This window comes from Tachysurus vachellii, chromosome 17, assembly GCF_030014155.1.
Source record: "Tachysurus vachellii isolate PV-2020 chromosome 17, HZAU_Pvac_v1, whole genome shotgun sequence".
Lineage (NCBI taxonomy): Eukaryota > Metazoa > Chordata > Actinopteri > Siluriformes > Bagridae > Tachysurus > Tachysurus vachellii.
In genome coordinates this window covers 18,741,242-18,758,070 of record NC_083476.1, presented here as the reverse complement: position 1 = coordinate 18,758,070, position 16,829 = coordinate 18,741,242, and the positions used below count along the sequence as shown (strand labels likewise).

The 16,829-nt window shown below is 42.4% G+C and overlaps 1 protein-coding gene across 3 annotated transcripts in view; it reads right to left on the bottom strand.

The window, feature by feature from the left end:
• The window catches only part of tenm2b (teneurin transmembrane protein 2b), a 308,065-nt gene that overhangs the window by 74,602 nt on the left and 216,634 nt on the right, over positions 1-16,829 (bottom strand). The window lies entirely within an intron of this gene.

Genomic DNA, 16,829 nt, shown 5'->3' with positions numbered 1-16,829 from the left:
GGTGCCCTTCACCACCATGAAGAATGACCAACATCCAACAGAAGTAACTGACAATGCAAGATGAAGCCAGAAGATGAAAGCTTGCTCTGTGGACAATATGCAACATGTATTGTTCTCTGATGTGTCCACCTTACGCCACATCCAAGAGAAGCCCCAGAAAAGCTTACCACCTTCAAAGCTGCATGCTCAGCGTTAAGCCCAGACTTAACCTGGCCACTGTTCTGCAAGATGATTGGCTCAAAATCCCTTTGGTTACTTTACAGCACTTTACAGTGTCTGTCATTCCCAAAACGACATGATGCTGTATTCGCTGCAAAAGGAGGCCCTACATCGTACTAATAAATCCTTATGTTTAAAAACAGGCTTCAGTTGAATTGTACATTCATTATCACAGTCAAGTTAATCTGTTCCACTGATCACAGAAAAGGATAAACAGACACATTCGGGTTTGACGTCTTTGGTCTTAACCGCTTACACAGCTAGCTGGCTAGTTATTTAGATAATTGCCTTATTTGTCTACCATTTCCTTGATACTAAACTATTTGGCTTATTTGGCCTATTTGGCTATTATATGTTTAGCTTGCTGTTATGCTCGGCTTATATGCATGCTAACACTAAATTCCATAGCTTGCATCCACTGAATACTTTTAAACACCATTTTTAAAAGTTTCCTGAGAGTCCAAATAATGTTTGCTATTATTACTTTATTATGTAAGTTTTAAAGCATTTATTTTGTTTCCTCATATTTTTTCCCATTATTTCGAATGTGATGCTGCAACTATGAGATCTGGGAATCATAATAATAATAATAATAATAATAATAATAATAATAATAATAATAATAATAATAATAATAATAATAATAAATTTCTAAGACCTAACACTCCTATCTTCTTATTTTAAATGTATGATGTCTGTAAGACAGAGCTAAATAGTAAATAATAAGAGCAGTCATGATGTTGTATTGTGCAGGAGATGACTACACCGTGTGTGGACTTTGTGTGAGTGGCACTGCTCCAGAACTACATTCCCTGCTGAAATAAAATGTTTTTAAATCTTCCCATCCAAACTCACTCCCCTCTCCCGGTACACTGTGAGCCAGGATTTACAAGTTGCCCATAATACACATTTGTGATCCAGTGGCCAAGTGTCTGCATTGATTTTGCATCAACAGTCCAGTGTTGCCCCAAGCCCAGCATGCTCAATGGCTCTCAGCCTCTCATGCTTATCCTGGACCTCATGGATCCTCTGTGTCCAAACCTCAACCTGGAGAGTTGTGAGTCCATGAGGATGCACACAAAGACAACACAAGGCCACAGGATCATAGTGGCCATAAAGTCTTTTGTCTTTGAGACAACGCCAGTACAGCGTGTATGTGGGCCAGATTTGTGTTATAGCAAAAAGGGTGACAGGTGGCGCTGAAAATTTTCATTGCGAGGTCTGTTGCACCAACATGCATGTTGATGTTCTTGTTTATGTGAGTATGTGCCTGCAGGGCAGATGGGAGAGCGATAAAAATGGAGGCAAGTTGACCAAGCAGCTTTGGTGAGTGCTTGGCCTGGCTCAGGCACCACTTTGGTGTTTAACTAGCCTCAGATCTGTTTCCATCAATGCTGCTCAAAACAGGAAGTCCAGGCTGACCCTACCTGGCCTTGGCTCAAGCCCCTGCTGAGTCTCCAACTGCTGCCTCATCCCCAAACCCCTAGCTACACCCCTGCGTGCCAAAGAGCTCCAGCATTACTCTGTCTCAGCCACCTGCTAACTCCGTCACCTCGTCCAATGGCTGAGACCAAAGCTAAGCTTTACATAGCCAACCAATCAATCAGTCCTGGACCTCAATGTTTTAATGGTCAACCAAAAATGATGGGCTTTAAGCTGGGCCTTAAATGTATCCATGCTTTCGGGTGTAGATGTGTGAGAGATCTCCGACTGCCATAGATGTGTACGTACAGTAGTAAAGTTCAGCAAGCAGATGCAACATGAGGCCTGTAAGGAAACAAGAGTGTCTGGTGCTTGGTGATGAATACATTTATATGTGGTACAAAAATCTGTTGTGTTGCCTGTGATGAGCAGGCAGCTGTAACTGGTGCAACACTTTACTACAAAAAAAAAGGAATACGTAGTCAGTAAAAAAAAAGAAGTGCTGTATCGTTAGCAAAACACAATTACTTATACTATACACCTTTGCTTGATGACTAGATTGAATGATGTGGAATGAGTTACAATGTGAAATCTCTCTGATCTGAAATACAGTATAAATGTTGTGTTACCTCCAGGTGATTAAAACACACATGGGAGAATAGCAGCATCGTGGGTTTGATTCTCAGCTCAGATATGAGCTCGGTGATTCATTTTATTCAGGGGTTTGAAAATACACGCTCAGATCATTATGGTCGTCCGAAAACGAATTGCGTTAATGTCACTGGATTCAATCACTTGGAACCGATGTACGCATTCGAATGAATTAAACTCAACAAGCTTGTTTTTTCTACTGTATGTGGGGTAATGTATTAGCAAGGATCAGGACATGGAAATGGAAGATATGATTAAAAGGTTATGAGTTCAAATCTATGCATTGCCCTTAATCCTCGTCTGATCTGTTGTAAGTAACCACGAATAAAAGAGTCAGCCAAATGAAATAAATGTAAATGAAGCTGATGATGATGTGAGAAGACCAAAGAACAGTGGATGTCTTTACCACAGTTCTTTAAATGATCATTTTAGAGATCTCGCTAATTTTGAGAATCTGCAATCAGCCATAATAGATTTTGTTTTTCTTTTTTTTTTCCATTCCAAGAATGAGCACCAAGAAATCACAAAGCATCAGATTTGCATGATTTATTACATTTTAGGAACCAAAGACGAATACGTTACTCTGCTTGAATAGATACCGTGTTGTAAATAAAAACAGATACAAATAGGAGGAGGGCGATTAATTATTTACAGGGACTCACGAGTTGTTTAGTCGGGGTTAGAGGTGTTCATCTGGGAAGTGGCAGTGTCGTGAGTAAGGTTTTTGTTTTTTATCATGTATCAGGCAATATCCATTAACATCAACATATGGTAGATAAAGAAAGTAAAAAAAAAATCTGGTTTAGATATTTAATACACACACTTGTATTAAATCCGAATATGGAACCAGATAGTGGCACTAAATTACACCTCTATCACATAACATTCTAGAGTGTGGTTACTTAGTAAATGGTATTGTTTAAGGAATTTTCATTTCATCAGCGTTGAGGTGAAATGTGTTTTTTGATGGTGATACCCAGGGGAAGCCTGTATATGCTGGAAAATAAAAATAAAAATAAACAAAACAAATTGTCCAAGAATGGATCCCTGAGGAACCCCTTTGTTACTGGCTTCAAAAAATGGCTTTTGTGTGTGTGTGTGTTTGTATTTGTAGTGTACACCATGAACTCTAGCGGTGCAGTGTGAGAACATCCAGTACGACTCACACAGTGTAGAAGGATGTTGTGCTCGATATTATTAAACGCTGCTGTGAGGTGCAGGAGTAACAACAGGGTTAGTTTGCCATTATCGCTGCTACTGTAACTTTCAGTGCTATGACAGCTCGGAAAGCCCGGCTACAACTGCTTACACATGTCACACTGGCTGAAGTGAGGCTGAAGTGAAACTACTACTTTTTCAATCATGCTGTTACAAAACCTGTGTTCTGCACTGTGTGAGCTATGATACTACATTTTAGTGACAAATGAACCTTACGCTCATAGTGTCTACTATATCCACTTATTATAAATGCTTTATATGCTTTAAATGCTTTATAGTCTATATATGCTTTATCCTATTACAGGGTACAAGGAAGAAAATAAAATTGGTTTTCTTAGTGATGCCATAGAAGAACCATTTCTGGTTCCCCGAAGAAACTTTCAGTAAACGGTTCTTCAAAGAATCCATTTTTGACGTGCTATTAAGAATATTTTTGTAGTCTAAAGAACCACTTTAGGGGGCACGGTGGCTTAGTGGTTAGCACGTTCGCCTCACACCTCCAGGGTCGGGGTTTGATTCCCGCCTCCACCTTGTGTGTGTGGAGTTTGCATGTTCTCCCCGTGCCTCAGGGGTTTCCTCCGGGTACTCCGGTTTCCTCCCCCGGTCCAAAGACATGCATGGTAGGTTGGTTGGCATCTCTGGAAAATTGTCCCTAGTGTGTGAATGAGTGTGTGTGTGCCCTGCGATGGGTTGGCACTCCGTCCAGGGTGTATCCTGCCTTGATGCCCGATGACGCCTGAGATAGGTACAGGCTCCCCGTGACCCGAGGTAGTTCGGATAAGCGGTAGAAGATGAATGAATGAATGAACCACTTTGCACTACGAAGAACATTTTGTTCAAATAGAAACTATGGACCATGTTCCGTGGATGTTACAGGTTCTTCACAGAACCATATACTGTGACAAAGAACCATTTAAGAACCTTTATTTGTAAGGTTTCTATCCTTCAAACATTTCCATCCTGATGGGAGTGGTCTCTTCCAGGATGACTCCGCCCCATCCACTGGTCACAAGGTCTCACTGAACGAGCTAATGAGTATGAAAATGGTGTAAATGCTACGATACGGCCTTCATACTTACCACCACAATATACTGTCAGGAGATGATGGAGTGACATGTTATACAAAGGCCTCCCTCCTCCTCCTCCTCCTCCTCCTCCTCCACATCATCATCATTAGTGTCCTTCACTCCAGTACAGTTCCAGAGACTTGTTCCACTGATGCCAAGGCCCATTGTCCTCTATTCTGGTTGCTCATGGTCCCCAACACAGCAAATTATTTTAGACAATTTCTGTCTCAAAATGTTTGTTTCCTTTTAATAATATGCCCAATCCACATTATACACAGTAAAACAACTAGCTCTATGAACACAGACACTCACTCGTAAGACCACTGAGGGCTGACAGAGGAAGTCAGTTGGGCTGAGCGCGTATTGAGTGAGTCTGAGCTAAGTGTGTATGAAGAGGAGTGGATAAGAGCACTCAACTGGGCAGAAAGAAAATCCTTCCATTCCCCACCCTGTTGCCTTAGTGTGTGAATGCGTCAAGATGTGCACACTTGAATTCTCAAGTCTACTTTCTCTAGATTATGCGTACACAGTATTGTAGTCCAGAAAGACTGAAATAGTTCTCCAGACAATTTGACAGATGTTGCTAATTAGATAAACTACTGATCAGGAGGTTGTGAGTTTGAATCCCTGGACCACTGAGCTGCCACGAGGGTGAGGGCTTCAACTGCTCCGTTGTGTAAATGAGATAAATGTAAGACTCTCTTTAAATAGTTTTCTGCCAAATGCTGTAAATGTAGGTAAGCAAATAAACACTACAATGTTCCTGTGGTTCTTTACTCTTTGAAACATTTACATAGACATGACGTGACGTGACGTGGCGTGACGTGACATACGGCTAAGTATGGTGACCCATAGTCAGAATTTGTTCTCTGCATTTAACCCATCCGTACACACACAGCAGTGAACACACACACCGTGAAGGGCACCTCAGTCGCGGCTGGCCCGGGACTCGAACCCACAACCTTAGGGTTAGGAGTCAGACTCTCTGTATTTGAAATCTGATCGTTCCAACCACTTCAGAAGGTCTGAAATGCATTTTTATGTGTAAACACTTTTTCAAGTGTAAATGCATCAGTGCTTCAGGGGAAGAAATCTACCACTCATCAGTTTTTAAGGGATAGATAGTAGAAAAGTCTCTTCAAGCTACATTGTCAAGCCTGTTGTGACTGAAATTGTACAGTACAATATCAGGCACTCTGGCGAATAAAAAGCTACAGGTCGTTTATTATTATTTATAGATTCTTGAATAGTCTATAAGCTACTATAACTGGTATTTACATTTACGGTATTTGGCAGACACCTTTATCCAGAGCAACATACTTTTTTCAGGGACTTACTCAAGAAACCAGCAGGGGCAGATTGGTGGAGCTGTGGTTTGAACTTACAACCATCTGGATCAGTAGTTCAGTGCCCCTGAGCTACCACACCCTTAATTACCTGTTATTTGTGAACATCCCATTGCATTGTCCATGTGACGGGAGAGCTAGCTTGTGGAAAGGCACTAATTTCTGCTGCCTCAGAGCCAAACATTTTTAAATCTGAATTCATTGAGGACGGTATCGGGATTCTCTGATAGAGTCGATGATAACCATCACGCTAGCTATCAAGCCAGACGATTTAAATGCCTGTCTGAAGACGTCGTGTCTGCAGGGTTAAGATCGACACAAAAGAATGTTCCCTTTTTGCATTCCATACACGAAGCTTAATTTTGGATCCTTTACAAACCTGACTTACATTTACAGCATTTAGCAGACACCCATATCCAGATTTTTAATACAACCAAGCAATTGAGGGTTAAGGGCCTTGCTCAGGGGCCCAGCAGCGGCAGTTTGGTGGATGTAGGAATCGAACTCACAACGTTCCGATTGGTAGTCCAACACCTTAACCACTAGGCTACCACATCCCTTCACATCAGTGTGGAGCAACAAAAGATCTTTCTCTGAGTCCAGTGTCCATGCTGCTAAACAGACAAATCTCTTCACCTAGATGTAGCTAGGAACATATTTATTTACATTTCAGATTTGCAGCTCCTGAGCTTGTAATTATAGAATTAACTGGTAATTAAGGAAAAAAACCTGCCCAAAGAATAATGCTAGCAAATGATGTGCACTCAACGCGCTTTACATCTGTCTCTACAGTACGTACTGTATGTCAAAGGCACCACCTTCTTTTTTCCTCTTAGAGCAACAGATTGGTTATAGTCATAGGGGCATTATATAATTTATCAGGCATGACAAGATGATATTAAAATTAACGCAAAATCGAAAAGAAAAAACTTGCAATATTTCAAAATTACAGCAGATTTTGCGTCATCGCGACACGCATTCAGCCGACGCGCTTTTCCATTGGAACATGAGTTCAGATCTCATAGAAAGTCATTACATGAGTGTCTTCACTGGCAGGAGTTTAAAGTAAAATCCTGTGCTGCAAATTTCACCAGTTCAAACACTTCTGCAAGCTGCATCTCAAATTTGGGATAAAACGCTGAGAAATTACACACGTTCTCAAAAACCTAATGTGAATGAAAAGCAGAAAGAAAATGTACCAGCTAAACCAAGCAGCCCAAAGCATTCTCTCACAGGAAGAAGGTGGAGAGGTTTCTCCGTGCAGCTCGTCTTATAAACCATAAAATCCGTCTGATTACATGAGTCATTAACAAAGACTGCAGGAGCCTGATTACAGTACTGGGAGCTGAAGAGCCACAGACGTCGGATGTTCTCTTTGTCTTTCAGAGCGGTCGTTGTAACAGGGGGACGCTTGAGCGATCTCGGCCTCTAGGCTGAAATCATATGTCAATGCTGTGGAAGGACAGAACCGGAGGGACGTGTGAATAAAAGAGATGGATGCAAGGAGACACTTGAAAGAGGATGGAGGACTGAGGGGCCAATAAACGTGTTACAGCAGAGACAAATTCACACGCTGGACCAACTGTGGTCGTTAACCCCAACTCACAGAAATACACTGGTCAGGTCCCAGCTGTCTCTCTGTCTCCGTCTGTCACCGTCTCTCTCTCTCTCGCTCTCTCTCTCTCTGTTTCGCACACACAATCTCATTTAGTACGTCATGTCAGGAGTTTTCCCACAGACTGCTGCATTACTGAAGCTGAACAATAAATTATAATGCAACTAACACACGACTAACCAGACGTCCTCGTTTTACCTCAAGTGTAAAGTGTATTTATACATCGCAAATAGCAAGAAGTGTCACTCAAAGACTGACTAATGTTTGGTTCAATACAGCAAGTTAAATTAGCCTCTTTTTTAACCACAACATCGATTTGGTAAACAAAACTGAAAAACATACTGAACTAGAAAACTAAGGTTTTGTTATACAGCCTGATATCTGTAGCTCGCTCAGTGAACCGAGAAGTAAAGATGAATATTTTTATCTAAAACCTTGCAAACAGCTACAGCTCTACTCTCGCTAATCCTCGCTAGCATGCTAATACTTCTGATGATACAGTCTAGCTTTCAGAAATGTTCTTATCACATTGGAACTGTTCCAGTAACTTACTTGTTCTTGAGTCATCTTTGTGGCAAGACGGCTCCGTTTTATATAAAAACATATTTCAAAAATAGTGACGAATGAAATATATTATATATTATGCTTTTATACATAAACAAGCTACGAAAAAGAGGAAATACGACCATGGAGCTATCAAGCAAAGGGCAACACATGTAAAGCTACAAGTATACGAGTGCTAAAGTAGTGGGGCTGGAAGACCTAGTGTACATTTTTGAAAAAGTTTGGGGTTAGTTCAAGTTGAAGCGGTCGACGACCTTGGTGGATCTTTTGCTGTATTTTAAGAATAGAGAAAGCTTCTGCTGTCCAGATTCAGGTTGGAGGATCATTCCATCACTGAGGGACAGTCAGCTAGAAAGATCTAGAAAGGGACATCCAGTTTTGCACCACCGTAACCCGACCGTGGTTGCTAGAGATTTACTAGTTGCTAGAGAGGTTGCTGGTTGTTGAGATAAGGTCTTGTACTTGAGCATCAAGGTCTTGCGTTGAAACGTCCCCTAGTCGAACCATGATGAATTTCGTTTGAACTACACAAAGAGCTCGACTGCTGCCCACCCCAATGCATTAATTACCGAGCTGACAGTGATGGGCAGCGCTAAAGCTCCAGCCGTCAGCCTTCAGTCAATAAAGCAGCGGTGTTCGACAGACTCTAATTGCAGCGTGGCAGGCAGGAGGTAAATTAATTGATTATTCAATTATATTTTATTCATTGTTACTCTGTTGACTTTGCAATTTTTCACATGCTTTCTAGTGATTGTGAGCAAATAGTCCTTGCAAATAGAATTGGCACCAAAGCTCAAGAGCAGTGCCAAAAATCAATCAGAATAAGTCTTTTTTACTATACTGTATTATCATTTTGCTCCACACTGTGATTTATACAACACGCTCTGGGTCGGTCCGGGTGGATTTACTAATCCGTATCTTTACACGGTTCAGCTGTACATCTGATATTAGCCGAAAGAATGAGAAGAAAGAGGAGACATGCGACGGTCCTTCGAAAGCATGCAGCAAAAACTGCGCGAAACATCGAGAACTTGAAAACGCCGTTAAAGGTCTGGCTTTCACAATAAACACCTTTCTCGTACTCCTGCGGGAGCGAAAGTAGAGCCAAAGCAATTAACAAGTAAAGAAGGGATTTAACAGATAGCGCACCGCGACACAAACACCGACGCCGCTCGAGCGTTTATTAGTAGAAATCTGTGAAAGAATGCTTTTAAAAAGGCTCGCTGAATGTTGACCGATTACAGACTCCTTATCTTAGCGGCGAAAGATTCTTCGTGCCTTAAAGATTCGTAATTAAATAATTTTCATGTGTTAAAGTTGATCAGCGTGTGTGAGACCAACTTTTCACGTGACTGATATCGAGCAGTAAGGAACAGGGTGAAACGTTAATGAATGAATGTAAGACTCCATGAATGAGGTGAAAGTCCCTTTTTTTCCTTCTTCTGCCGTTCGCTGAAGTCCGTAGCGACCTTGTGTGTTAAGAGTAACGTGAAATGTGTTAACTTTAATGTCTAATGTGCTGCATGTTTTCTTTGTTGTCCCAGTGTTCACGTGTGCATAAGAACACAGACACTGTAATGTAGGAACTGAAAACAGAGTGAGCCAGAAGATCATTTACAGTGGATTGTATTGATGGTTTCGCATCCAAACGTTTCAGACTATCACAGGAGGACATTGTGTTATTAGCTAAACACCAAGGAGAGCTACAGTATGAGTGTGTTATGCTGAGTTGTTTGTTCAGTTTTTTTTGTTGCACGATTTGTCCGAAGCGGCCGTTTTAGTTGAAGGTCTCACATTTCACGAGCTTCGTCTCAGACCTGTAACGTATCTGATCATTAGAGGTTCCTTATAGACTTGAATGCCAGCTCGGTTTAATTCCATAAATAGTGTAGTGTGTAAATTAGCATTGGGTTCCAGGTATGTTTCTTTTAGGGTATGCGTAATAGACTGTGTTTGAGTTAATTTTAAATGATACTCTGTGCATTTATTTATTTATTTATTTTTTTGACTGGTACAAAGAAATAAATCTTATGCTTAAGAAACATTTCTGTTAACTTCTTGCTTAACACAAACTGCATGTTTGAAATGTTATATGGAGTGTAATAATTCATTTAGGGTATCATTTGAAGGTTATCACTGAGCGGTAATGTGGTAATACATGTGTATTGTAGATGCGAAGGTACATAATCTAATCGACCAATGAGAAAGAGACGAGAGTTAAAAGGTTTAGAACAAATAATAGAATAGAAGCCCTTGTTTTGTCACATATACATTACTTACTCACTCACTAACTCATTTTCTACCGCTTATCCGAACTACCTCGAGTCACGGGGAGCCTGTGCTCAGGCGTCATCGGGCATCAAGGCAGGATACACCCTGGACGGAGTGCCAACCCATCGCAGGGCACACACACACACACACTCTCATTCACACAATTTTCCAGAGATGCCAATCAACCTACCATGCATGTCTTTGGACCGGGGGAGGAAACCGGAGTACCCGGAGGAAACCCCCGAGGCACGGGGAGAACATGCAAACTCCACACACACAAGGCGGAGGCGGGAATCGAACCCCCAACCCTGGAGGTGTGAGGTGAACGTGGTAACCACTAAGCCACCGTGTCCCCCACATATACATTACAGCACAGTGAAATTCTTCCTTAGCATATCTCAACTTTGGATGTTGGGGTCAGAGCACAGGGTCAGACATGATACAGCACCCGTGAAGCAGAGAGGGTTAAGGGCCTTGCTCGAGGGCCCAACAGTGGCAGCTTGGCAGAGACTCCGATCCTCTTTCAGAGCCTAAACGGCTTGAGTCACCACTGGTCTACATTTACTTTAGTAATTTATGTACAGTGCATTGTATGGTATTTTGTCAATGAGATGTTCCATGTGTTTGCTAAGTTAAGGAGATATTCATGTATCGTGTTCAGGACCTACGATGACACTAGACATGATGTAGAATAAGACATTTCTCAGAATATGAAAAGAGATGTTCGATCTACTTGACGACGATCCTTCTTTGTTATATAAATATATTCGAAGGGATTCTGATTGATGATTAGTCATGAAAAGAAAAATCCAGATCAATATCCCTGAACTCGATTTTCTACGCAACTCTGTGCTTAATTCCATTAGTTACACCATGTCAATAATAGGCTGGTGTTTGTCTTGTTACAGCTGCTTCTGTAGCTGCACTGTGGAATAACACTTACGTCTGATTGCTCCGGACGTCGGCAGGTTTATATTAATACGCTCGCTCTTTAGAATAGGTTATCGTTGCCGTCATAGCGACTCGTACTGGGACTTGACACAGGGTGTAGCAGATCTTCAACTTAACCCTAGGGTATTTTCATATCTGGTCCAATTTCTCGAAACTGAACTCAAGACTAATTTTGAGCTCCTGGATCGGAATCGTAGATCTGTTTGCGAGTCATTGGACTGATTTTGTAATTCTAAACATGGCTTCAGGTTTCAATGAAGGACACAATACGTACAAATGGGTTGCAGATCCTGTGTAAGATGATGTTTAGCCATGCAGGCTGGTTCAGGATGAGCTCATTACAGTCCTGCAAAAGTAAGTACCCAATACCAACAGCCAGAGTGCTGCTTTTGCTGTTGTTCTGGAAGTAATGTGACCAAAAAGTAGTTTGGTCATGAAACTCTTCTTTCTGCTTTTCTTCCTCCAGTGAGAAGAAGCCAAACCTGTGAGGTTCCCGAGGCACCTAGTGATGTACAGTACCATCTCCAGTTGGATCCTGCTTCATAACGATTCCTCACCACAGTCACCTCAGGCTTGTTCATTGGGGATAAATACTATTAATAAATATTGATATTAATAAATATTAATCTTGATCTTTTGTATTATATTGATCTTTGTATAATAAACGTTTTGTACTATGTTTCGTATGTTCTGTAAAGCGTCCAATGCTTAGCAGAACGATCCATCCACCAAAGCCCAAACCTAGGCAAATTTTATTTCCTTCAATTTTCAGAGTGTTGAGTGAATTCATGCTATTTGTCATGTAGAGTCTGGAGATCTCCCATTACTGATGCAGTATAATAATTGAAAGGGATTTCTGGAGGGAAACTTTAGGGAAGGAGTCTCCAGTGTCAGCGCTTTGTATAACGCTCTGAACCAAAACCTTTGTGATATTTTTCCTATTCTTTATCATACCTTCAAACTAGTCGCTTTTCGGCGAAATTCGCCGTTTTTAATCAAAATATGTCGTTTGTGTGAATCGTGTAGATCCGAAGAGTTCTTAGTTTGGGGGGTGGGGTGGGGTTGGGTGGGGGGCTTCTTTCAGCTGCGTCCGAAACCGCCTATCAAGCTGATGCTTCGCGTCTCTACTTCTAATGACTTTTTATGGCGGATGGCAAACCAACTTTTGGTGCATTCACCGCCACCAACTGGACTGGAGTGTGAAGCACTAGTAAGCAGATGACGCCTCACGTCTCAAACATCCTCGTGTCTTTTGACCAATCAGCATTCAGAAGCAAGATAAATTAATCACCTATTTCGTCCCTCACTTCAAGCCGCAGAGGACGAACAAAAAGCAATAAAGAGACACATGGGTTATTTCGAACCTTGTCACCTTTTTCACCTCTTGTGAGTTTGCAAGTATGTTTATAGAAAACTTCATCTAGACCGGATGCTGAGCGTGGCTTGTACCCGCTGACCGCTCCATACAGCACTGCGCTGCTCGTGAAGCGTATGTAGATAAGAGCCATTGCGATTCCACTCAAGAAAGCGTGGTTGCACAACATGCCTCCATATTATTCCGGTGAGGAATTAAAGCGCCGACGCAGGATCCACATTTCAGTCTTATCTGAAATTCACTACAATTGCATAATGTCTTCTGAACACCGGCTGTAAATATGTATACTCCAGCGCTCGCTCTATAGCAGCCGAATGACAGCCACAATTAAAGCGCGTACATTTCACACTGAAGGGCTGTGACGTGTCATCACCTCAAAGTGGCTTCGTTACATTTCACAACACGTCCTGAAAACGTTAACAGCTCCTACACTACGCAGATGTGCCAATGATTATCATTTTTATTTCATTAATGAACAACGCGCAGTGCTTTTTTAACTTTACGCCCAGTCTCACTCTCTACACAGAAAGCAGGAAGTGAAATGGAGGAGAAAAACCTACTGGTCTTTACAAAACGCTGGTACTGGAGACTCCTTCCGTAAACAGGCAAAAAATATGTAGCCTTAGTTTAGGTGAAGCTTCTGTTACAGTCTCTGTAAATGAGTTTCTATGGAAACGATAATGTAAATGTAAAAAAACAACCATTTCTATTGGAGAGAAAGGGAGGGAGAACAGGGAAGGGAAGAAAGGGGGGAGGAGCAAGAAAGAATTAGGAGACAGAGAGTGAGAGAAAGCGACAGAGGGAGGGAGGGAGAGAGAGAGTGATAGTAAGAGAGAGAGAGTGAGAGAGCGTGACAGAGGAAGAGAGAAAGAGCAGAGCGAGAGAGTGAGAGAGAGTGACAGAGGGAGGGAGAGAGAAGGGGGAGAGAGAGACAGAGTGAGAGAGAGTGAGAAAGAGCGAGAGAGAGACAGGTAGAGAAAGAGAAAGTGACAGAGGAAGAGAGAAAGAGCAGAGCGAGAGAGAGAAAGAGAATGACAGAGGGAGGCAAAGGGTGAGAGAGAGTGAGAGTGAAAGAAAATGACATGGAGGGAGAAAGAGCGAGAGAGAGCAAGAACGACAGGGAGAGGGAGAGAGAAGGGAGAGAGAGAGAGAGAGAGAGAGTGACAGAGGAAGAGAGAGAGTGACAGAGGAAGAGAGAAAGAGCAGAAGCGAGAGAGTGAGAGAGAATGACAGAGGGAGGGAAAAAGAGTGAGAGAGAATGAGCGTGAGAGAAAATGACATGGAGGGAGAAAGAGTGAGAGAGAGCATGAACGACAGAGGGAGGGAGAGGGAGAGAAAGGGGGGAGACAGACTGAGAGAGAGTGAGACAGAGAGAGAGAGAGAGAGAGAGAGAGAGAGAGAGAGATTTAAGATTTAAATTTTGCCTTAAACCAACACACAAGCCTGTTAGCAGCATGATATGCCATGGAACAAGCGAGTGAGAGGTTCAACACTGGAATTCTAAACAAGCCTAAAGAGACAGAGTAACGAAAGCAAGAGGACACGAGTCAGCGAGGATGAGAAGAAAGAAAAAAAAAGCAGGAGAGACAGTAAAAGAAAGAGGACGTCCCATCCAGCCCCATAAGCCAATGCCCTGCCCCTAACAGACACTCGTGCCTCTTATGTTCCTTCACTGAAAAGAGGAGTCCACTGTAGTTGTAGCTCCGGCTCAGGGCCACTGCTCCAGTTTTCTCCCTTACAAACCTTCCCTAATTGGGCTCGGGCTCTCCTGTAGCCCTGCTTCTTCCTGGACAAATATAGAGCCGCTGTTACTGGGGGCTGTGAAGCAGCCGAGGACACAGAGCTGACGAGAATTCCCAGCGCTGCCGCTCCTCAGGCTGTGTGCTCCGACACCAGGCCATTAAGGAGTGCGATCATTTGCGTGCTGCGCCACAGAAAGGCAGAACGTCTGCAGAAAGCATCAGGTCTCAGAAGAACTCTAGAGAACTCCATTCCAGCTTCCAGAGCCAGGAGAATCGCGTGAATGAAAGAAGAAGACAAATGAAATAAAATCTATCTTCGAAAAAAAAAGCTTAAAAAAAAACCAGACAGTTGAATATACAGTACATTTCTATGGACTGACATATTGACCCAGTGTGATTTAGGGAACTTCGGAGTCTGCTGATGACTGACTAGGGATCGTTGTTAATACAGACTCACTGGCCAATGCGGTCTTCCTTGTTTATGGAATTCTCCAATCAGCCGGTGGTGTAGTAGCATAAAAATCATGGAAATCTGCACGGAGTGTTTACGGATTTCTATTCTACTGCACGGAGTCTCGGTAAAATTGTAGCGCAAGAATTTCCTTGTACGTCGAACTTCGTATGCACATGACAATAAACTTAAAACTGCTTTGAACTGACAGAAAGCCTACGGTAACTCGAATAACTACGCTTTCCAACCGTGGTGTGCAGGAAACATCTCAGAAGAGTGTGTGTATTATCTACATATTCGTGTGTGTGTGTATGTGTGTGTGTGTGTGTGTGGTGAGAGGATTGTTTGGTGAAGGCTTCTGTGTTGGCGCAGTGTGTATGTGTGTGAGCGATCTTGTTCAAGAAACATGGATGCTGTGGTGAGATGGTAGATAGATAATGAGAGAGAGAGAGAGAGAGAGAGAGAGAGAGAGAGAGAGACTAGTGGTCTATGTTAAATTAAATGTTACAGGTGTATGGTGTAGAATTCATTCATTCATTCATCTTCTACCGCTTATCCGAACTACCTCGGGTCACGGGGAGCCTGTGCTCAGGCGTCATAGGGCATCAAGACAGGATACACCCTGGACGGAGTGCCAACCCATCGCAGGGCACACACACACACTCTCATTCACTCACGCAATCACACACTACGGACAATTTTCCAGAGATGCCAATCAACCTACCATGCATGTCTTTGGACTGGGGGAGGAAACCGGAGTACCCGGAGGAAACCACCGAGGCACGGGGAGAACATGCAAACTCCACACACACAAGGAGGAGGCGGGAATCGAACCCCCAACCCAGGCGAACGTGCTAACCACTAAGCCACCGTGCCCCCCTGGTGTAGAATTGATTTATATATTATTATTAATATCATTATTAAAGGCGAGAAATATATAAAACCTTGATGGTGATTAGTAGTAGTAGTAGTTTACTTGTTAAAATGTTGGACTACTGATCGGAAGGTTGCAAGTTTAAATCCCAGGTGCACCAAGCTGCCAATGCTGGGCCCCTGGGCAAGGCCCTTAGCCATCAATTGCACAGTAGTTTAAAATGAGATAATATAAAAAGGACGTCCCTCTGGATAAAGGTGTCTCCAAATGCCATAAATGTAAATGTAAGTCCATATCAGGTTCCTGTCCTATCAAGCCAAGAAAGAAAAATCAATAAACACACGCAGACTTAACAAAAACCTGGACCACTAAAGACGGTGCCTGGTGTATCATCAGATCCCTGAACTTCTCTGACAAGCTAGGAATGTGATTGAAGTATTTGTGTGTTGTGTAACTCTGTGTTAGTACTGCACATGCCTCCATTTCTCCCAACCCCTCTGTGATGGACAATAATGCAGAGCTGCGATGAAAAGTCACCCTTTTAACCGCTGGGTGAAAAGCAGGCTCCTGCCTTTGAAGGCTGATCTAAATTGCCTTGTAAACAGCCAGCGGTTTTAACGAACTACACGGCTCGGAAAACTGCTGGAGCTGCACTTCATGGCAGGACAGGACCATCCAGCAGGCAAAGCAATGCAGGAGCGAGAAGCGTGAGGTCAAGACCTTGTGACCTACAACAACCTCCATCTAATTGGCCTGCTGAGTGTAGGATTTTTCTGAAGTGTGTGTGTGTGTGTGTGTGTGTGTGTGTGTGTGTGTGTGTGTGTGTGTGTGTGTGTGTTGGGGGTTGGGCTGTTAAAAGAAATAAAATTGGTGGTATGCTTTCAGTGTTCATATTTTTGATCTTTTTTAGTCCAAAACAGATAATGCGTATGGATTTTACGTTATTATTTCAGATTTGGTTATTTTTATTTTTAATCTGGATTTAGTTGATAAATAACTGCAAAAAGAGTTCAAAGGATTTAATCAATTAAAAGTGGTTTACTCAGCAAAAAAAACATTTCTT